General features: G+C 42.6%; 1 protein-coding gene across 6 annotated transcripts in view; it reads right to left on the reverse strand.

Annotated features, from left to right (window-relative positions):
* THSD4 (thrombospondin type 1 domain containing 4) overlaps positions 1-23,392 on the reverse strand; it is a 630,174-nt gene that overhangs the window by 586,324 nt on the left and 20,458 nt on the right. For 5 of the 6 annotated variants that reach the window (XM_079915165.1, XM_079915163.1, XM_079915159.1 and 2 more), the window contains one exon: positions 20,219-20,317. The gene's annotated coding sequence lies outside the window, so the exon portion shown is untranslated. Of the gene's footprint in view, positions 1-20,214; positions 20,318-23,392 lie in introns of all 6 variants that reach the window. The other variant, XM_079915164.1, reaches the window with a different exon arrangement.

Consider the following 23,392-nt stretch of genomic DNA (forward strand, 5'->3'; position numbering starts at 1 on the left):
ACCACCAAACCAGCTCTACAACAAATGCTAAATGAACTTCTCTAGGCAGGAAACACAAGACAAGGAAAAGACCTACAAGAACAAACCCAAAACAATTAAGAAAATGGTTAATAGGAACATACAAATCGATAATTACCTTAAATGTAAATGGATTAAATGCTCCATCCAAAAGACATAGACTGGCTAACTGGATACAAAAACAAGACCCGTATATATGCTGTATACAAGAGACCCACTTCAGACCTAGGGACACATACAGACTGAAAGTGAGGGGATGGAAAAAGATATTCCATGCAAGTGGAAATCAAAAGAAAGATGGAGTAGCAATTCTCATATCAGACAAAATAGACTTTAAAATAAAGATTATTACAAGAGACAAAAAAGGACACTACATAATAATCAAGGGATCAATCCAAGAAGAAGATATAACAATTGTAAATATTTATGCAACCAACATAGGAGCACCTCAATACATAAGGCAAATGCTAACAGCCATAAAAGGGGAAATCAACAGTAACACAATCATAGTAGGGGACTTTAACACCCCACTTTCACCAATGGACAGATCATCCAAACTGAAAATAAGTAAGGAAACACAAGCTTTAAATGATACATTAAACAAGATGAACTTAATTGATATTTATGGGACATTCCATCCAAAAACAACAGAATACACTTTCTTCTCAAGTGTTCATGGAACATTCTCCAGGATAGATCATATCTTGGGTCACAAATCAAGCCTTGGGAAATTTAAGAAAATTGAAATCATATCAAGTACCTTTTCCAAACACAACACTATGAGAGTAGATATCAATTACAGGAAAAAAATCTAAAAAATACAAACACATGGAAGCTAAACAATACACTACTAAATAACCAAGAGATCACTGAAGAAATCAAAGAGGAAATCAAAAAATACCTAGAAACAAATGACAATGAAAACATGATAACCTAAAACCTATGGGATGCAGCAAAAGCAGTTCTAAGAGGGAAGTTTATAGCAATACAGTCCTACTTCAAGAAACCAGAAACATCTCAAATAAACAACCTAACCTTACACCTAAGTAGCAATTAGAGAAAGAAGAACAAAAAAACCCCAAAGTTAGCAGAAGGAAAGAAATCATAAATATCAGATCAGAAATAAATGAAAAAGAAATGAAGGAAACAATAGCAAAGATTAATAAAACTAAAAGGCTGTTCTTTAAGAAGATAAACAAAATTGATGAACCATTAGCCAGACTCATCAAGAAAAAAAGGGAGAAGACTCAAATCAATAGAATTAGAAATGAAAAAGGAGAAGTAACAACTGACACTGCAGAAATACAAAGGATCATGAGAGATTACTACAAGCAACTATATGCCAATAAATTGGACAGCCTGGAAGAAATGTACACATTCTTAGAAAAGCACATCCTTCTGAGACTGAACCAGGAAGAAATAGAAAATATAAACAGACCAATCACAAGTACTGAAATTGAAACTGTGATTAAAAATCTTCCAACAAACAAAACCCCAGGACCAGATGGCTTCACAGGCGAATTCTATCAAACATTCAGAGAAGAGCTAACACCTATCCTTCTCAAACTCTTCCAAAATACAGCAGAGGGACGAACACTCCCAAACTCATTCCATGAGGCCACCATCACCCTGATACCAAAACCAGACAAAGATGTCAGAAAGAAAGAACACTACAGGCCAATATCACTGATGAAAATAGATGCAAAAATCCTCAACAAAATACTAGCAAACAGAATCCAACAGCACATTAAAAGGATCAAACACCATGATCAAGTGGGGTTTATCCCAGAAAAGCAAGGATTCTTCAGTGTACTCTAATTAATCAGTGTGATAAACCACATTCACAAACTGAAGGAGAAAAACCATATGATCATCTCAATAGATGCAGAAAAAGCTTTTGACAAAATTCAACACCCATTTGTGATTTAAAAAAAAAATCCCTCCAGAAAGTAGGTACAGAGGGAACTTACCTCAACATAATAAAGGCCATATATGACAAACCCACAGCAAACATCATTCTCTGTTGTGAAAAACTGAAACCATTTCCTCTAAGATCAGGAACAAGACAAGGTTGTCCACTCTCACCACTATTATTCAACATAGTTTTGGAAGTTTTAGCCAGAGCAATCAGAGAAGGAAAAGAAATAAAAGGAATCAAAATCAGAAAAGAAGTAAAGCTGTCACTGTTTGCAGGTGACATGATACTATACATAAAGAATCCTAAAGATGCTACCAGAAAACTACTAGAGCTAATCAAGGAATTTGGTAAAGTAGCAGGATACAAAAGTAATGCACAAAAATCTCTTGCATTCCTAACACTAATGACGGAAAATCCGAAAGAGAAATTAAGGAAACACTCCCGTTTACCATTGCAACAAAAAGAATAAAATACCCAGGAATAAACCTACCTAAGGAGACAAAAGACCTGTATGCAGAAAACTGACAAAAGAAATTAACGATGATATAAATAGATGGAGAGATTTACCATGTTCTTGGATTGGAAGGATCAACATTGTGAAAATGACTATACTACCCAAAGCAATCTACAGTTTCAATGCAATCCATATCAAACTACCACTGGCATTTTTCACAGAACTAGAACAAGAAATTGCACAATTTGTATGGAAACACAAAAGACCCTGAATAGCCAAAGCAATCTTGAGAAAGAAAAATGGATCTGGAGGAATCAAGCTCCAGGACTTCACACTATACTACAAAGCTACAGTAATCAAGACAGTATGGTATTGGCACAAAAACAGAAATATAGATCAATGGAACAGGATAGAAAGCCCAGAGATAAACCCACATACACATGGTCATCTTGTTTTTGATAAAGGAGGCAAGAATATACAATGGAGAAAAGACAGTCTCTTCAACAAGTGGTGCTGGGAAAACTGGACAGCTACATGTAAAAGAATGAAATTAGGACACTCCCTAACACCATACACAAAAATAAACTCAAAATGGATTAAAGACCTAAATCTAAGGCCAGACACTGTAAAACTCTTAGAGGATAACATAGAACACTCTATGGTATCAGTCACAGCAAGCTCCTTTTTGACCCAGCTCCTAGCGAAATGGAAATAAAAATAAACAAATGTGACCTAATGAAACTTAAAAGCTTTTGCACAGTAAAAGAAACCATAAACAAGATGAAAAGACAACCCTCAGGATTGGAGAAAATATTTGCAAATGAAGCAACTGACAAAGGATTAATCTCCAAAATTTACAACAGCTCAATATCAAAAAAAACAACCAACCCACCCAATCCAAAAATAGGCAGAAGACTTAAACAGACATTTCTCCAAAGAAGATATACAGATTTCCAACAAACATATGAAAGGATGCTCAACATCACTAATCATTAGAGAAATGCAAATCAAAACTACAATGAAGTATCACCTCACACCGGTCAGAATGGCCATCATCAAAAAATCTACAAACCATAAATTTTGGAGTGGGTGTTGAGAAAAGGGAACCCTCTTACACTGTTGGTGGGAATTTAAATTGATACCACCACTATGGAGAACAGTATGGAGGTTCCTTAAAAAAGTAGAAATAGAGCTACCATACGAGCCAGCAATCCCACTACTGGGCATATACCCTGAAAAAGCATGATTCAAGAAGAGTCATGTACCACAATGTTCATTGCAGCTCTATTTACAATAGCCAGGACATGGAAGCAACCTAAGTGTCATCAACAGATGAATGGATAAAGAAGATGTGGCACATATATACAGTGGAATATTACTCAGCCATAAAAAGAAACGAAATTGAGTTATTTGTAGTGAGGTGGATGGACCTAGAGTCTGTCATACAGAGTGAAGTAAGTCAGAAAGAGAAAAACAAATACCGTATGCTAACACATATATATGGAATCTAAAGAAAAAAAAAAGGTTCTGAAGAACCTAGGGGCAGGACAGGAATAAAGACGCAGACGTAGAGAATGGACTTGAGGTCACAGGGAGGGGGAAGGGTAAGCTGGCACGAAGTGAGAGAGTGGCATGGACATATATACACTACCAAATGTAAAATAGATAGCTAGTGGGAAGCAGCCACATAGCGTAGGGAGATCAGCTCCGTGCTTTGCGACCACCTAGAGGGATGGGATAGGGAGGGTGGGAGGGAGGGAGACACAAGAGGGAGGAGATATGGGGATATATGTATATGTATAGCTGAATCACTTTGTTATACAGCAGAAACTAACACACCATTGTAAAGCAATTATACTCCAATAAAGATGTTAACAAAGAAACAAAAAAACAACAACAAAAAAAACAGAGCCAAGGGCTCTCTTCCTGTTGTGTGGAAGAGCAACCCCAAAGCTTGGGTTACACAGGCCATTTTCCAGGACTGGTTTGTCCACCACTTTATCCCTGAGGTAGAGAAATATTACTTGGAGAAAGATGTCCTATTCAACATTCTTTTGCTCCTCAACAGTGCTCTGGGCCACACCCCATTCATGGATGACTTTCATCCCAACATCAAAGTAGTGCATCTGCCACCGAATACTATGTCGCTCATCCAGCTTATGGACCACAGAGTTATAACGACTTTCAAGAAATATTATTTACGTTACACTTTTCATCAGGCAGTAAAGGTGAAAGATGGATCAGGAACAACCCTGTGACAATTTTGGAAGGACTATAACATCTACAAGACCATAAAAAACATTGACTTTGCTTGGCGTGACATTACAGGCTTCACCCTCAATGTGCTTTGGAAGAATCTTTGCCCACAGTTTGTTCACGATTTTCGTGGATTTGGGAAGGTGGATGAAGAGTCCCAAGAGGTCTTCAGCAACTTAGTGACCCTCAGCAAGAAGATGGAGCTAGATCTGCAAGTGGACGCTGTCACTGAACTCCTTGCTGTGCAACATGAGGAGCTTACTAATGAAGACCTGATGGAATTGGAGGCCCAGAGAAAGGCCGAAGAGAGCCAAGAGGAAGAAGAAGTAACTGAAGAACCGAAGAGATTCACGACTCAGGAAATGAAAGGGAATTTTCTTTATTTGAGGAGGCACTGTTAGTTTTTGAGGCACAGGACCCAAACATAGAATGATACATGAAGGTTGCAATAGCCATTCAGAATGTAATCCAGTGCTACTGTGTCATTCACTGAGGACAAGAAAAGAGCTACTACCCAGACATCACTGGATCGTTTTTCCAAGAGGGTAGATAGAATTGAATCCAGCAAGGAACCAGAACCTGTGCCATCACTGTCAGGCGTGAGTGAAATTGCAGCTTGCCCTCTGTCTCCTATTGCTGACGATCCTTCAGCTCTACCGTCTCCCACCTCCTCTCCCCCCTCCAGTCAGTAACGCTTCTTGCCTGTTCACTCGATGTCAGCCCCTTTATGCCAGCTGTTGTACTGTACTACTGTACTTTGCAAAGTACTGTACTGTAAGATTTAAAATGTTTTCTTTATTTTTATTTTTTTGCGGTACGCGGGCCTCTCACTGTTGTGGCCTTTCCCGTTGCGGAGCACAGGCTCCGGACGCGCAGGCTCAGGGGCCATGGCTCACGGGCCTAGCCGCTCCTCGGCATGTGGGATCTTCCCGGACCGGAGCACGAACCCGTGTTCCCTGCATCGGCAGGCGGACTCTCAACCACTGCGCCACCAGGGAAGCCCTTTATGTATTATTTTTGTGAAAAGTATTTTGTAAACCTATTACAGTACAGTACTATATAGCCGATTGTGTTAGTTGGGTACCTAGGCTAAATTTGTTGGACTTACGAACAAATTGGACTTACGAACGCGCCTCAGAGCATATGTAGAGGACTTACTGTACAAGGAAAACTACATTGCATAATGATAAAAGAGCCAATTCACAAAGAAGACAGAGCAATCCCAAATGCATATGTACCCACAACAGAATTTCAGAATACAAAAAACAAAAACTGATAGATCCAAATGGAGAAATGACAAATCCACAATTAGAGCTGAAGACCTCAAAACTCCTCTCTCTGTAAGTGATAGTAGAAGTAGAAAGAAAATCAGCAAAAACAGAAGAACTGAGCAATGCCATCAACCAATGGAATCTAATTGATATTTGTAGACCCCTCCACCCATCAGCAGAATACACATTCCTTTCAAGTACACATGGATCATTTGGGGGCTCCTTTGCACAAAACAACTCTTCCCCAAGGGAACAAATGGAGATGTGATGGATGGTGAGAGTATAGCAGTGGAGAGGCATTTTCTAACTTCACAGTCTAGCCTCCCAGAGGACGCTGTGGGACCATGGGCAGTGCAAACTTTGAAATGAAAAGGCAGTTCTCATTTTAATCCAATTGCAAGCAGCTTAAAGAATCGAGCACAAATTCATTTGCATAGAATTGTTGAAACAAGTTTGATCTGATCAGACCAGGGCTGCAGGTTTGTAGGTGTCTGGTTTTGAAACACAAAATCCAGTATTTACTTTCAGTCTCTGAAATACATTTTAAAAATGTTGTTCATACAAATTACCGTTCCACTTCAATTTTACTATTAATTGTATTATAACTTGTATTCTCATTCAGTTTCGACACCCTTTTGTTCTCCTTCTGTACTAGTTTGCCATTTGGATAAATAAGTATGATTAGGTATCTGTTCAGGTGGCTCCTAGGTCACCAACATAGTTCTGAATTTATTCATTTTTGCACTGTCCATCAGTATCAAATTATGATTTAATCCAGAAATTATTTGAAAAAAATATGAAAAGGTTTTTATTAGAGAGCTATATTCAGATCATGGAAAGATGGTTCAACAGTTCATGAGTCAACATATTTTCCATAAAAGCAGCACCACCTTGGGACAGAGTCCTCACAGATCTGGAGAAATCATTTCTCTTTGAAAATGTCTGCTGTTGTAGGTCTAGCTCCTCATTAATTACTTTTGATGAAGCAATTCAAATCTGGGTAATGACCCCATGAAAAAAGACGTTCTCCCAAAAGACCAGTGAAAAGGTCAGAGCCTGGTCATGTAGTTCACTTTCACTGAGGAAATCTCTTCTCTAGATGACTGGGGAAATTTTTTTTTTGCAGACAACCTGCCTCAACTTGATTAAAACTTAGGAAATTCAACAGTGTAAGAAATAATTTTAATGCTGAGAGAAATCTGTAGACGAATGGACATTACAGATTGCTGAATCAGTAAAGAGCTTGCTTTGGATTTTATATACCTCTTAATGATCTATGAAAGCAAAAGGTAAATTATAAGATATAATGTATAATGACATCTATAACCTATCCATCTCTTTTTTTCCTCCATAAATAGTTAATAATATATTTTTTAAGCAATGGTGCCAGATCTGGTTTAAACTGGCTAAAGCTGGTTTTAATCAGCAAGGGCAACACTACTGAAATCAGAGCTGATTTGATCCAACTTGAATCAAGCTACTTTGACAAATGTGATTTTATCTTTTAATTTTTATTGGAGTATAGTTGCTTTACAATGTTGTGTTAGTTTCTGCTGTACAGCGAAGTGAACCAGTTATACATATACATATATCCCCTCTTTTTTAGATTTCCTTCCAACAAATGTGACTTTAAACTGGTTTAATTTAGTTAGAATCTGTTTGCTCTGCTAAAAATCATTTTTTATTTATTTTTTCCCTAATACGAAGCAGTGTCACCTGGCTGAATCCAGTTTCCTCCTTCTGAACCATTGTGACTCAATTCATGTTGGTCTGGCCCAGTAAGGACAAGTTAGAACCAGGCTCATCTGGTCTCAATCATCATGAATTGCTCTGAATCTAATTTGTCCTAAGTTGGAATGTTTTATCCTGCTTGACCTGGGTTTATCCAATTTGAACCAGGAATGTTGGTTTTGACCTGGTTAGAACCAGTTAAAAACTGATTTTGACCAATTTGGAATCTGTTTGCTACTTTGGTTACTGCTGAGAACAAGTTGGCTTCTGTTAGAAATCAGACATTCAGAAATGGCTCAGCTAGTCAGAGCCTACTGTGAACCACACTTATTCAGATGAAGTCAGAACTCTTCAGTCTAATCTGAAACACTGAAAAAAAAAAATGGGGATGAAAAAACCTATAGGTTAGGGATTAAAAGGGGTGGGGGAGAGAATGGAAGATATTGCATCTATACTCTTATAGATATAGGTTAAAATGGGAGACTCAGGGTCAACAGATGATTTTTTTAAATATGGATCGGGCTTCCCTGGTGGCACAGTGGTTGAGAGTCTGCCTGCTGATGCAGAGGCACGGGTTCGTGCCCCGGTCTGGGAAGATCCCACATGCCGCGGAGCGGCTGGGCCCGTGAGCCATGGCTGCTGAGCCTGCACATCCAGATGAAAAACCTATAGGTTAGGGATTAAAAGGGGTGGGGGAGAGAATGGAAGATATTGCATCTATACTCTTATAGATATAGGTTAAAATGGGAGACTCAGGGTCAACAGATGATTTTTTAAAATATGGATCGGGCTTCCCTGGTGGCACAGTGGTTGAGAGTCCGCCTGCTGATGCAGAGGACACAGGTTCGTGCCCCGATCTGGGAAGATCCCACATGCCGCGGAGCGGCTGGGCCCGTGAGCCATGGCCACTGAGCCTGCACGTCCGGAGCCTGTGCTCCGCAACGGGAGAGGCCACAACAGTGAGAGGCCCGTGTACTGCAAAAAATATATATATATATGGATCAAGGTCCCAGAAGAAGTATGAGGGCCTAGAATAAAGAGACTGGGTCAGAAACCAAGTAGGGACAAAGGCATGTTGCAATTAGATTGGAGGGAGACGGGAATTATATGGATGTGGTATCAGTTTTAATAGCATATGAAGACAATTTTAATTTTTATCACAGCACTGTGACTTTGGTTAAACGATTTATGTAGCTGATTATATTCTTTTGACAATTCTATCAGTTTCCCAATAGCTACAGTTTTCCCCCTTGAGGCATCTGGAGAGCACACTCACATCTGTGTCCTATCCTCATCATACCACACTTGTCCCCAAGGAAGGATGTGAGGACGAGAGAAGGGCTAGAGGCCGCAAGGGAAGACAAGTTGCCAGAGTTCACAATGGCCCCCTCAGGAGACCCTACTGAAAGGACTCATGTTCTGGACTTGTAGCAGATGATCACCTCTTCACCACTTCCTGCTGTCATGTAAGAAAGTGTCAGGGCTGTGGCAAAGTCAATCATCACCAGCCCTTCAGTAGAAGTGACCCTCGTGTTAGGGTGACCATATGTCCTCACATGCCGAAGACAATTATGGTTTACATCTGAGTTCCCAATGTCATTATTAATAGTGGCTCCTATCTCTCCCTAAGTTGTTCCAGTTTGGGCAACAAATTATATGATCAAGCTACCTGAGGCCCTATCTCCTCCTGCCTATGACTCTCTACCCCTTTCTCTTTTCTCTTCTGCAGAGATTGCATCCATTCTCATAGCTTAAAATTCCCTCTCTCCAGAATTTTCATCTCCATCTTTTTTTCCCTGGGATTCAGTTTGTAATCTCCACTGGATATTAAAATAATAATTCACTTGGTGCTGGTAGAAATGACCCAGAACCAACAGGTGTTGTTTTGGCCTCATTCACCTCTGCCACCCAGAAACGTGTCACCTGAGTACTTATTGAGCCCAGTCCCCACACTAAAAAGAAAGATGGGAAATATTTGTTGCCATGTTGGAAAATAAAAGGGTATTTGCACACGATTCTAGGGTTCCTCTGGAAAACATCCATCCAAGAATCGTTCCAGAAATTCCACTTCAAGGTGTGTGTTTCTTTAAGGAAACATTGCGCTGCTGAGAAGGAACACCCTGCAAGGTGTCACTAGCTGTAGGCATTGCTACGGCAGATGGGCCTTATTGTGGAACAACAAAGGAAGAGCCATGGGGGAAACACAGGAGCGGGCAGGGCGCCCGCTCCACCTCTGAGGAAGCTGTAATCAGATAGCTGACACATTTCCAGAGTGTGCTCATTAAAGACACCAACTTCTCAGGCTCCAGACCCACAGCAAAGACATGCTGGAAGGAGAGACGTGCTCCACGCCAGGATCAGGAACCAGCCCACATTTCGGCTTGAGCCCCGAGCTCCCACTCTAGGCTGATTTGCTCCAACCTAAACCCTTGAGAGAATCGAGGTGTTTGCCTCCTTTGGGAGCCTGAGAAGAAGCTTGGAGTCAGGTCAGAGGTGGCAGTCAGCAGAGGCTGACATGCCAGCCTGGAAATGGGCAGCTTGTCCAGAGTCAAGTTTGGGCTGATTCAGAAACCTCGCCTGTGGAAAGAAGGGGATGAACTCCAGTGGGAATTTCTGAAACATGAGCTCATATTCACCGAGGAGAAGGAAGTGCTTGAGGTATGTCTATTTTTCTTTTTTTTTGACTCTGAAATATGGGCCAAACTCCATTGACAAAATGGTTTAAGACCTTTTATTGGAAAAATAAAAGTTAAAAGAGAAAAGAGAACTTGCATGGGTTGAACACCCACTGAGGGCTAGGCTCTGCTGGGTATGGTAGAGAGTGGAGTTTATTGGATCTTTACACAAACATCCAAGGGGGAGCGGCAGCTAACCTGGAGTCTCTTTAGTCAGGTATTTAATTCACCTCTCTGAGCCTTGGTTTTCACACGTGTGGAATGGGCTGACACTCCCCAACCAGTATGCACTGCAGGATGATTCAAAACATTAAATGAAATCATGGCAGAAGCTGTGAAGTGTACAGCTCATTGAAATGTAATTTAACTTAAATTTGGAGGGAGGTGGGCTGACTCTTCCACTGACTCCTGGATGTTGTTCTGCTCAAGAGTTTTAGGAGAGGTGGTCTGTCATGAGTCAGGTAGACACTGAGATGAGGATTCCAGCACTTATAACTTACTTGGGGGGTGAGCTCAGGAAGCATGTGAGGGAGACAGGAGGTGAGACAGGGAAGAAAGGAAAGCTGATGACGGGTGTGTTAATGAGTGTGTTACCACTGTGGGCAACTGGGGCTCAGTCCTGCTGGGGACCCTCTGGGAAACTGTGGAACATAATTCACCTGGCACCTCTGGCCTGTCCCCTACTGGTAACGAAGCACATTCTTGGGCTGGAAATTGTCCTTAGGCAGAGACCTGGGAAAACATTCCTTGTGAGGAACTGTCTACCAATGAACTCTAGGGCAGACCCAGGGGCTGTGGTTGGGGGACCTGAAGCATCTCCTAAAGAAAGTCCCACCCTCTCGTCCAGAGAAGGAAGAAGGGAGAGCAGCAAAAGTGAAGCTGGAGAATTAAGACAGCAGGAGAACACATGGAGTTTGCCCCATGTCAAAGCCTAGATTCCAAAGATTGGAAACCTGGGCCTCCAGGAGTACAGTGCTTCTCTCTCATCCCACTTGTACTCCTCCCCTTCTCCACCCTCTACCCCACATTTGAAATAGGAATCCATTTATAGGGGCAGGGCAGGAGAATTGGAGGCCGAGAGTCCTCACAACTCTTTCCTAAGCAATCATGGCTCTTTTCAGCCCCATTAGACAATGGAAGGAGCACTTGATGGTGCCCACATGCAGAATTCTTAAGCAGGGGACCTTAAATTGATTTCATTGGGACTTTAACTGGTAGGGAAGCTGCTTTCCTTGGGGACAATATAATCTAGTGGTTAGGAGCGGGAGCTTTGGAGTGAGACCAGGCTGGGTTCAAGGTCCAGTTCCATCCCTTTGTAGTTGTGTAACCTTAGGCAAGTTTTCTTCATCTTTTTACGCGGAAGTTTCCTCATCTGTAAAACTGGGTAAAATACCAGTAAAGTCTCAAAGGGTTGCTGTGAGAGTTAAATGAGTACGTAAAGCCCTTATCACAGTATCTGGTACATAGTAAATGCTCAATAAGTTCTAGCTATCATTATTGCTCACTCATTTAACAAACACTTCTTGAGCCTCTTCCATGTGTCAGGCCCTATTTCAGGTACTAGTGACACACTGGTGAACAAGACAGACTCAATTCTCGCCATGAAATTTAGAGGCAGACAATAAGCAAGTAAACAAATTAATAAACCTTATAATATCAGGCAATAATAAGTGCTTGAGATCTACGTAATGGGAAGAAGTAAGAATGCAAAAGATCCTGGGCAGCATTCTAGGCAGCAGGTATAGGAAATATGAAAGCCATGAGGTGAGAATAAAGTTAGTGGGTTGAGAAAAAGCAAGAAGGTTGGTGTAGTGAGAATAGGAGGGCAAGAGAGAGAAGTGAGAGTGAGAGGCAGCCATGGTAAGGACTTGGGTTTCATTCTAAGTTTTGAGCAGGGGTTGACATGATTTGATTTGAATTTTAAAAATATCCACTTGGGTGGCCATGAAGAGAACAGACTGGGGGAGGGATGGCAAGGGAGGAAGCAGAGAGATGAGTTATGAGGCTATTCGAGTGGCTCCAGAGAGTGATGGGCGAGGCTCAGACAGGTGACATCAGTAAGAGTGGTGAGAAGGGGTTGAATCCGGGATGTATTATGCAGATGGAACCAACCAAACTCACTGATGGTTTAGATGTGGAACGTAGGGTAAAGAGAAAACTCAATTACAACTCATAGGCTTGGAGCCTGAGCATCTAGGTAAATGGTGGTGCCCTTGACTGAGAGAGGGGCGAACTGGAAAAGACACAGGCATGAGGAGGGGTTCTGGTGGGAAATTCAGAGTTCTATTTTGGACATACAAACTATGAACTGCCCAGCAGGTGTCCAAGTGGGCGTGTTAAGAAGGTATTTGGCTTAGGGGAGAGGTCAGGGCTGGAAACATGTTTGGGGGTCTTTAGAGTATGAACAGTATTTAAAATCACGAGACTGGGTAAGATCACCTAAAAGTGAGGGGAGATAGAGAACAAGTCTGATGACTGAGCGCAAGAACACCCCGACATTTAGAGGGAAGAAAGGGAAGGAGAAGCCAGTAAGGGGCATGGAAGAGTAATCAGTGTATAAGTAAGCCAGGAGAATGGGCTACCTCAAATTCAAGAAAAGAAAGGGTTTCCAGAAGAAGGAAGTGACCTCCTGCATTAAATGCTAATGAGAGGTCAACTGATATGAAGATAAGAGATGACCAGTGCATTTAGCAAGATTAGAGTTGCTAATGTGCAACTGGGGCTGGTTTTCACATTTTCTGTGAGAATTCTGGCTTCATTATTACCGTGGAGACTAGAGCCTGACTGAAATGGGTCAAAGAAAGAATAGGAAGAGGGGAAGTAGAGAAAGGAGCAACAGCTGTTTTGAGGAGTTTTCCTATAAAGAAAGCAAAATAAATAAAAAAATAGATAAAGAACTGGAAGTCGAGAAGAGATTTATTTATTTTTTAATATCTTAAGGGACATTACAACATATTGATATGCCAATGGGATAAACTGCTAGAAATGGGAAAGTTAATGATACCAGAGAAAGATGCAAAGTCCTTGAAAGGAAAGAAGGGATAGGACCCAGTCAACAGGTGGTGGGTTGCCCTGGCCAGAGGCAGAGGCAGAGACAGAGGCAGAGACAGGTCATCCTTTGCAACAGGAAGAAATGCAGAGTATGCAAATACAGCTACATGAAATATTTCTGTATGCTTAGGGAAATTGGTTTTTTTTCCTCTGGAAAGTTTCTGAGATTTCAACTTAAGCACCTATTCAGTGGGTCAGCTGGGGCTGGAGGTTTTGTGCTGCCTGCCAAGCAGTGATTTGGGGTTCAGAGGCAATCTCAAGAAAGCAAAACCAGGGGACCTGAGGTTACAGACCACATTCTTTTCCATTCTTGTAGGCCTTAATAAATGTTGGATTGGCTTGAGTTACGAGAAACTAAAATACACTTGTTGAAGACCTCCTTAAAAGATATTTACAGGGGCTTCCCTGGTGGCGCGGTGGTTGAGAGTCCGCCTGCTGATGCGGGGGACACGGGTTCGTGCCCTGGTCCGGGGGGGGAACCCACATGCCACGGAGAGGCTGGGCCCGTGAGCCATGGCCACTAAGCCTGCATGTCTGGAGCCTGTGCTCCGCAACGGGAGAGGCCGCGGCAGTGAGAGGCCTGCGTACCGCAAAAAAAAAAAAAAAAAGATATTTACAGATGGTGCAGAAAGCCATTAATTCTGGGGAATGAATATAGCTCCCACAGTCTACTGAGCAAATCTGTCTGCAGATGGGAAACGTGTAAGGATAGAACCCTCCACCAATGTGGGCTGGGATTGGTCCATCGACTTGTCCTCTGTTCAATAATATGCCATCTTCTTAGTCCTACTTACTGATCTTACCATGTTAGATGGCAAGCTCCCTGAAGGAAGAGGTTGTGTCTTAGTCAGTACTCTATGGCTTCTCCCAACCACCCCAGGTGCACAGCCAGTGTGTGTCAGTGCAAATGATGGGGTCTCTTCTCACAGTCATTGGAGATGGGGAGCAGATCCTCTAGATATGAAAGGAGACCTTCTTCACATCATGGTTCCTTAAAGGCTTCTGACCCCAAACACCTCAGATAAAGAGACTTTTGAAGTTAACAATGAGGAAAAGCTGCCAGATAGGAAAGTCGGGAGTTCTAATATACTCCTCTGATCATCTAGCACTTCCTGTAGTGGTAATAATGAGATTTTCCGATTTTCCTACTAAGCTTGTAATGTTGGAAGGATGGGCAGCACATTAGCCAAAAGTCTTACTCTCAGCCTATCCATCATGCAGAGGCGGAACACGTTGAGTGGTTTCTCTTTTTGGATCTGAAGCTACTTGTAAGAACCCACCTACAGCAACCCATGAAGGTCCATGCTCATGAGTGGTCCCTCGATCCTATTCCACTGTTCAGTGGGGGCGATAAGACTTCTATCAGCAAAAAGCTCTTAGGGCTTCCTGGCCCCTCATGCATGCACATCTCTCTTTCCTTCTCCTACCACTCCCTTAGGTCCTGCGGCCACCAAGACACTTCTGTTCCTTTATTCCCTTCACCTCCACACCCAGGAGCTCCACTTTTCTTTGGCCTTCTATGGGACCTGTCAGACCCATGGATTATTTTCTTCCAAAGCAAATCAGGACTAGGAAATGTAGAAAACCAGCCCTTGGAGTCAAAAGTCTATAAGATAAACACGTCTTCCAGACTTCTGAGAATGACCTCCTCTCAGTATGCCTCCTGTGTACTTCCCAAGGCCCCTTCTCATATCCTCACGGATGTAGGCTATGTCCGCAGAAGGGAATGATGCTGGAGAAATAGGCTCGTCCTGCCAGGAAAGCCTCCACACATGAGTGGCTGTCTGGGAACCACAATGCGGTACATGGCAAGTTGCTTTCTAAGACCTTGAACAGCACATACAAGCTGAAAACTTGCTTTTCTCTGTGGGATGGTCCAGAAATGACAGCAGGCTTCTAAGCAATTCTTCATACAAGGTGGTAACTGCAGCTGGAGGAAGGAACCATGAGTGAGGAGTGCCCTCAAGCTTGGATGAGTTTGGTCTTTCAGAGCCAATCAACACATGGGGTTATGGACAGAAAAAGCCACCTTACAGAAGCTGAGGCCCACAGGCCAGTGCATGACTCTGTGTTAATAAATTGATTGCATCAGCATATCTAAGGAAAAAGTGTGTGGAAACCAGGTAAAAGTAGGTCAGCTTGGAATCTAGAAAAATCTCAGTCAGAAAGGCACACTTGGGACAAGCCCATCTACGCCCTGCTGAAGGGGTCTGTCCTGAACTGGACCTGTAGGCCAGTGCATCATCGTCACTCTCCTGCTGGCTTAAGAGTTGAACTGCAAACACCCATGGAGTTCTGAGCAGCAATCACTGATAGATCCCAATACTCCTTCCTTGTCTCTGATCTGCCTCTGCTCCATGATAGGTAAGTAGAGACTGAGAATAGCATGCACATGGGGGTAGGGTCCTGGTACAGGGAAGCAATTAGTCGGTGAGACAGGGCACGGGACAGGAACAGTAGGGGTCACCAAGAATAGGTCAACAGAATTATCCAGGCTGGAATCAACACCTTCCTTTGACCCTACCTAACTGAAGAATTTTTCAAATTCTTTAGTGCAGAGGAAGCTGGTCGTTAATATTTTTTAACATCTTTATTGGAGTATAATTGCTTTCCAGTGTTGTGTTAGTTTCTGCTGTATAACAAAGTGACTCAGCTATATGTATACATATATCCCCATATCCCCTCCCTCTTGCGCCTCCCTACCACTCTCCCTGTCCCACCCCTCTAGGTGGTCACAGAGCACCGAGCTGATCTCCCTGTGCTATGCAGCTGCTTGGTCATTAATTTTAGAGCTCAGCCCTACAGTAGGTATGGTTTAGTGTTGTGCGGGGGTCCCCAAGACCACCTCCAGGTTCAGTGATTTGCGAGGACGCACAGAAGTCAGCATATGGCCGCACTCATGGCTATGATTTATTATAGTGAAAGGATACAGAACCAAGTCAGCAAAGGGAAAAGGCATATGAGAAGTCCAGAGGAAACCAGGTGCAAGCTTCCAAGAGTCCTCTCCCAGTGGAGTCGCATGGGACAAGCTTAATTCCTCCAGCAACAGGTTGTAATAACACATGTGAAGTGCTGTCTATCAGGGAAGCTCATTAGAAACTCAGCGTCCAAGGTTTTTTGGGGGGCTGGTCATACAGACACCCTATTGTATCAACATTCCAGACTCCCAGAAGGAAACCACGTGTTCAACAATAAACCACATTATACAAACAGGACAGGCACAGTGAGCTACCCTTATCATTTAGGGTGAGTTTTGTGTCAGTCTTGGGAACTGTTTACTGGCCACGTTCCCACACACCAGCCAAGGGCCAACATGACAAGTGGGCCTTTCTAAGGACAGCAGTCTCAGGCTTGTTATGGTAACCCTTCTGCACAGGCGTATATAATTAAACTTACGTTATCTATACTGTAACAACATAAAGTTCTTATTCAAAAGTATAGGTTCAAACACATCTTTTGCTATCTTCTTAAAGTGCTAAGATAAAGCACTTCTCCAGATAATGCTGTGGATATAGTTTTCTACCAGGAGGACCCCATGTGCTGCTGCCATCGAGAATCTAGTGCCCCAAGTTGGCAACACAGAACCTAAGCTATACCCCGCACCCATTCCCGCCCTGGCCTTCTACCAGCACTGTGCACTGTGACCCCCTCCAGAACTGGACTTTAAAGCAGCCCACCTGACCTGGAACGCTAAATACCGTTCACAGAATATCCCTTTCTCATCCTTCTCTAAACCCAAACTGACCAGCATGGGGATCCCAAGTCCTGGTTCTGAGACCTGGAAGGGTCACAGCCCTCACCCTGAAGAACTGTTTCAGGGACTTCCCTGAAGCTCAGAGAGGAGCCGTTCCTTCTGAGCCACATAAGGCTCCCTTCACATAGCTTCCTCCTTTCTCCATGCTTCAGTCTCCACCCCACCTCTTTCTACAGTGGGGACGTTATTTACTTATTTTCACTTTTCTGAAGCAAGCTGTTACTCTGGCTCAGGCTGGGTCACAGTGAAATTTTTTTTAGACAGTTTCTCAGATATATGAACTCAGCCACCCCGAAATCAACCTTGAATCTGTGCAATGGTAATGACTCAGTTGCTCTTAGACCCATGGAAATCCTAATCCCCAGCCCCATTTCACACAGTAATGACTTTTCCCAGTTTATTTTTCTTTTCTTTTTTCAAAGGACAGCGTTTAGGGAAGCAGTGAGGGGAGATTAACCCTCTTGAGTCTACCTAGCTCAATCAGTCCATTCATGGAAGCCAGATTTGGGTGCCTTTCCACATCCAAGAACATTAGCCCGGTAGGAATTCCCCTTCTGTTTTTTTCTTCCTCCAAATTTAGAATCTGGGCTGTGTGTGGGGCTGGGGGTGTTTCAGGACAAATGACATCATTTAGACCCATAGAAACAGATGTTCAGACTTTCTGTGCTCCATGAACTCAGCTTCATGCCATCTACTGGAATGGAAACTGACCAGGCCATCCAGAGGGAGTATCTAAGATGAGTGGGTGGGATTGTACTGCTTTTCTTTCATTAAAACAGAAAGGGCCTGGGCTGGAATATGTTAGTGAGGACATCCAGAAATGGGCATGGAAAGCAAGTGCTCAAACCCACAGTAGGTAAAAACTCCAGTTCACTGAGCAGATTTGCAAGCAAGATGCTGAAATAATTTTTCCATTCCACTTCCCTCCCTTCTCCCCCACCTTCAGAAAGGCACAGGATATTTTTAGCAGGAAAAATAAATGCCTCATAAAAATACCATACAGGGGACAGGGCACCCTCCCACCGGTTTCCAAGAGATCCTTGGAGTGACCATGAAACTAACAGACTTCAAAGCCAGTATTGGGACTACACTTGCTAGTCCCTCTGCCAGAAACGCTTTCCCCCAGATATCATCATCATTCACCTTTCAATTTCTTCAGGTCTTAACTCACACGCTACTTTCCTGGTCACTCCTTCAACAAAATATAACCATCCTGACATTTCTGTGTTCCTTTCTTTCCTCTATTTCTCTCCTTAGTGCATGTCACCATTTACCCTACTCTAGTGTAAATGTATTTATCTTGTTTATCTGCCTCCCCACTAGAATCTAAGGTCCATAATAGCACAGATCTTTGTCTCTTTTTCTTTGCTTTTGCTGCTGCATCTCTAGTGAAATCTTCCATTGAATCGTTAGAATGAAGAATGATGAAACTGTGTGCTAAAAATCCACCATCTCTCCTGAGTTCCCTGCCGTATATGTGACACCACTACTTGTCACATCCTCCAGCTCATGCGAGGTCTCCTGAGATGCTCACACCTAACTAGACACTCAGTTGTGCCGCTTCTTCCCCCAACATGGATCTTACTTCTGCCGACTTAATTCAGTCTCTGCTTAAGTCAGAAAACCATGACAAACCTCTCAAAGTGGTGCAGGGCAAGTGGCTTTGACAAACTTCAGACCTCTGCTTCCTCATTTGTAAAGTGGGTGCAGTAACACCCCTTCCATTAGGTGGTTGTGGGGAGCTGAGGTAACCTGTCGATAGCATTTCTCCCGGTGCCTGATACAAAAGCTAACACTGCTTCCCTTCCCTACTGTGTGTGCGCCATTCTGAATGCCTCTGATGGCGGCCAGATTCTCCTGAGGGCCTCTCCCTTCAGTCCCTTCACCGATCAATCATCTTGTCCACTACTGCACAATTTCTTCAGTTATCCTCCGGTTCAAAAATCCACATGTTCCTTCCGAAGAAGGAACCTTTCATTGAACCCAACCGCACAGAGTCAAATACAATCAAACCATATGAATTCACATGGCCAGCACAAACAAGGTGATTTCTTAGCAGGAGGGGCTCAGGAAACCCTCCAGTGAAGATGAGGGCTCCAGCTTCCCACAAAGTGTGTGGTCAGTTCATCCGAGCTCTCTGAACCACTTGTAGACCTTCAAGCCCCATGTGCTCTTCCCTGTCTCGGAGCCAGCCTGCAAGCTACCCCCTGAGCCTAGAATACACCTTCACCAATTCAGGACCCTTCAAACAACACCATGCCCTTCAGGACCCATAAGGTAGGCTCTCCTTTGAAAAGCTCGCTGAGCTCCCTCCCAAAGGTGGCTTAGCTGCCCCTCTCCTATGCCCCCACCACCTCATCTGCTCACCCCACCGTGGCATGGACCATGCTGAGTGGCATCTATCTACCTCCTCAACCTGGGCTGTGAGCCCTGGTGGGCAGGGACCATGTCCTATCCCTCCACGTGAACTCAGACAATATTTGGCACATGGTAGGTGCTGAATAAATGCTTTTTGAATAAATGAGCAAGTAAGTAAGTGAAAGAATGTATAATTCAATAAGTGAATAAAGAAATGCAACACTCTACTAAGTGGAGGTGTGTGATGGCATGAAGAGGCTGGAAAAACATGCCTCTTAGGAACAGACCCAAGATAGTACCCATCCCACAGCCTCCTCTCCCAAGTCATCCCTTCCCCCTGCACACACTTGTTCTCCCTGAGCTGCCTCATCCATCCTGGAGGCTTCCATTCCCATCTGGGTGTCATTGACTCCCGAAGCAATGGTCCCAAATTCTGTGCCAAACTTAAGACAAGCTTTTCTTGCCTAAGGATTTTCCATTTTAATTTTTGAAGACACTGCTTCCTCCATGAGAGATCTCCTGTATCTCTGCATTTGGAGAGTTTGCATTCTGGAAACAAGCAACTCTTTTCGTACACGCCCGAACCTCCACCAACGGAAAGGCAAATCCTGCTACATCACATTCCAGAAGGATTTTAGCAGGTTTGCTGAAGCTAAAGGCATCCTCTATTCCCATGGAGATGTGGTATTTCACAGTGACAGAGGACAGAGAAGCAAAATTAAAGTTACTTGCCTTGAAATGTAGTAGAAAATGTAAAAACGCGAATTCTAGATGTGTAGGGCAGGAGCGGGAACTTCTGGCCTCCAGCTCTTGGCTCAATTTTCTTCCAACCTTTGGCAAACACAACAAATCACGGTTACATTAATGAAGAACGATTCTTATCAGTCAGTAATCACCCAGTCTGGAAGTTATCCAGAGCCCACTGGAAGGCACTTGGGTGGTGATACATTTTACAAGCACGTTCTCATTGTTCTACTTCATTTCAGAATTCATTCTGGCTTCTTATCTTTCAAACCAATCCTCTTTTTCTCCAGAACCTGTGTTAACTTTTAAAGGGAGTCCTTTGCTTTCCACTCTTATTTTATATTGTTGACTGAAGCCTTAAAGTCACTAGATATAAGAGCTGGAAAGACCCTGAGAGATTATCTGGTCTACCCTGCTCGTTTTATGGGTGAGGAAACTGTCAGAGGTAACTTTAACTTTGAATTTTATGAGGCCTATTTGTGTTGACAATATGATTGATTGTTCTGCTTCTGAGACTGAAGATTTGCAAGGGAAAATATTAAAAAAAAAGTCAGTGCTCTTCCTAATGGGTGGGAGCATGGAGTACCAGCTCTCACTGCTGTAATTTTCCTGTACCACACCCTCTGAGGATATAATACAAGATCTCTCTACCTGGTGTAACCCAATCACAGTTGGAAGGGTTGTAGGAAGCTGCTACTCTTCTTAGAGAGGAAAGTATTGAAAGGTAGGAAGTCACTCTCTGTCCCGAGGGTGATTCAGATTGACAGAAGGGACTGCAGACCTCTGAAGCAATAAGATGTCCAGTCAACCGCACCCACTATTCCCAAAGGGGGTTTTCTCTTAGGGGTTCTGGCTGTTTGGACCTCTTTAAATGAATCTGCTCTGGTACACTATAGCTATTAACTCCCCCTCCCCATTGAGCAGGGAGGCCACAGAAGGTTCCCTGGCAGTGAGGCATGACTTGGTTTAGAAGCAGTCTACATCCTAGGCTGTGGTGTGTGACACCAGAGAGCTGAAGCTTGGATTCATTCTGGAAAAGGCACAAGGTTCAGAGCTAGAAAAGCAAAAGCAAAATCTCTAAGCAGAGCCAATGAAAAAGATCAGGAATGGAGAACTGGTTTCATGTCAACTCTGGCTGGTAGTGCCTGCCTGGAGTACTGTGTTGAGAAGGGCTGTGAGGCTGTGAGATAGTAGAAAGGAGCACTGTTATAGATTAGTGATGCCTGCATTAGGCCCAGGATGAAGAAGAACAGCAAGCATTCTAGACCTTTTCTTTTTCTTTTTTGATTTAATTTTATATAAGAATTACATATATACAGTTTTAAAAGTCAAATAGCGCTTCCAAGGTTTATAGTGTAAAACAGTAGTCCTTTTCCCACAGTCTTGCCAGCAGGCTCCCTCTCCTCATTGAAGAAACTATCTTTACAATAAACTTGGGTTAGAGGGGACTCTGGAAATATTAAAGTATGGAGATTATTATGAGAAAAATCATGGGTGATTTGAGAGTAAAAGCAAGAAGCTATTGGCCCTATTTAGAGTACATAGGAAATAAAATATAAGGCAGGAAGCTCCCTGACATAGGTCTTGGCAATGATTTTTTGAATCTGACACCAAATGCAGAAGAAACAAAAGCAAAAATAAACAAGTGGAGCTATATCAAACTAAAAACCTTCTGCACAGTAAAGGACAATGAGAAGACAATCTACTGAATGGGAGAAAATATTTGCAAATCATATACCTGATAAGATAATATCCAAAATATATAAAGAACTCATACAACTCAGTAGTAAAAAAAAAATAAACAATCTGATTGAAAAATAGGTAAAAGACTTAAATAGATATTTTTCCAAAGAAGACATACAGATGGCCAATGGGTATATGAAACAATGCTCAATATCACTAATCAAAGGGAAATGCAAATCAAACCAGTGAGATATCACTTCACACCTGTTAGAATAGCTATTATAAAAAATAAGAAATAAGTAGTTGGTGAGAATGTGGAGAAAAGGGAACCCTTGTGCATTGTTGGTGGGGATATAAATTGGTGCAGTCACTATGGAAAACAGTATGGAGGTTCCTCAAAAAATTAAAAATAGAACTACCATAAGATCCAGGAACTCCACTTTTGGGTATTTATCCAAAGAAAAGGAAAACCCTAACTTGAGAAGATATATGTACCCATGTGTTCATTGCAGCATTACTTAAAATAGCCAAGAATGGAAACAACTTAATGTCCGTTGATGGATGAAGAGATAAAGAAAATGACATAGATAAATAGATAGATAGATAGAAAATGAGTATTATTCAATCATAAAAAATTATGAAGTCTTGCCATTTGGGATAACATGGATGGACCCCAAAGGTATTATGCTAAGTGAAATAAGTCAGACAGAGAAAAACAAATACCACATGATATCTCTTATATGTGGAATCTAAACAGAAATGAAAACAAAAACAAAAAACCAAGCTCACAGATATGCAGAGCAGATTGGAGATTGTCAGAGGCGAGGGGTGAGGGTTAGGAGAAATAGGTAAAGAGGGCCAAAAGGCAACAAAACAAATCAAAACAAACAAAAAATATCCCGCGAGGCTATATTTACATTACATTCATGGAGAACTTATCCACATAGTCACTCAATAAATATTTAAAGAATGAATAAACACGATTTTAAAATTTCAACTTAATATTCTAAGAATAGAAACAAAGAGTTTTATAGAAAAAAAAGAAAAGAAAATATAAACTCACTTTTATCCAACAGGGATGACAAAATGGTAGCGTGGGTTGAATGGTAAACAATATTCACCTGTGGTAGCAAAGCCCTAAACTGACCACTTAACCATCGTCAAGGGAATGGGGTGGGGTCAGTACCTCAGGGGTGGTGGGCATGTCAGTTCCCGTTACTGGTAGAGAGTGGATTGGGTGAAGCACCTGGCCACCTAATACCCTAAGATCATAGGATGAAACCAGTAGTCTAAGATGGGGGTTAAAACTCTGATGGATCAGGCAGTAGCTGGGGGCCATCACATAGGCAGGTCTGGGAATTGTTGATCACTAGGCAAAGGGAAGGCCTCTCTGTCCACTCCCGGCAGCCAGCCCAGAGGCAAGAATGCTTTAGGAGCAATCTGGATGTCTGTATGGAGGGGTGACTCTCTTCACTCGCA

Source organism: Stenella coeruleoalba (genome assembly GCF_951394435.1).
Source record: "Stenella coeruleoalba genome assembly, chromosome: 2".
NCBI lineage: Eukaryota > Metazoa > Chordata > Mammalia > Artiodactyla > Delphinidae > Stenella > Stenella coeruleoalba.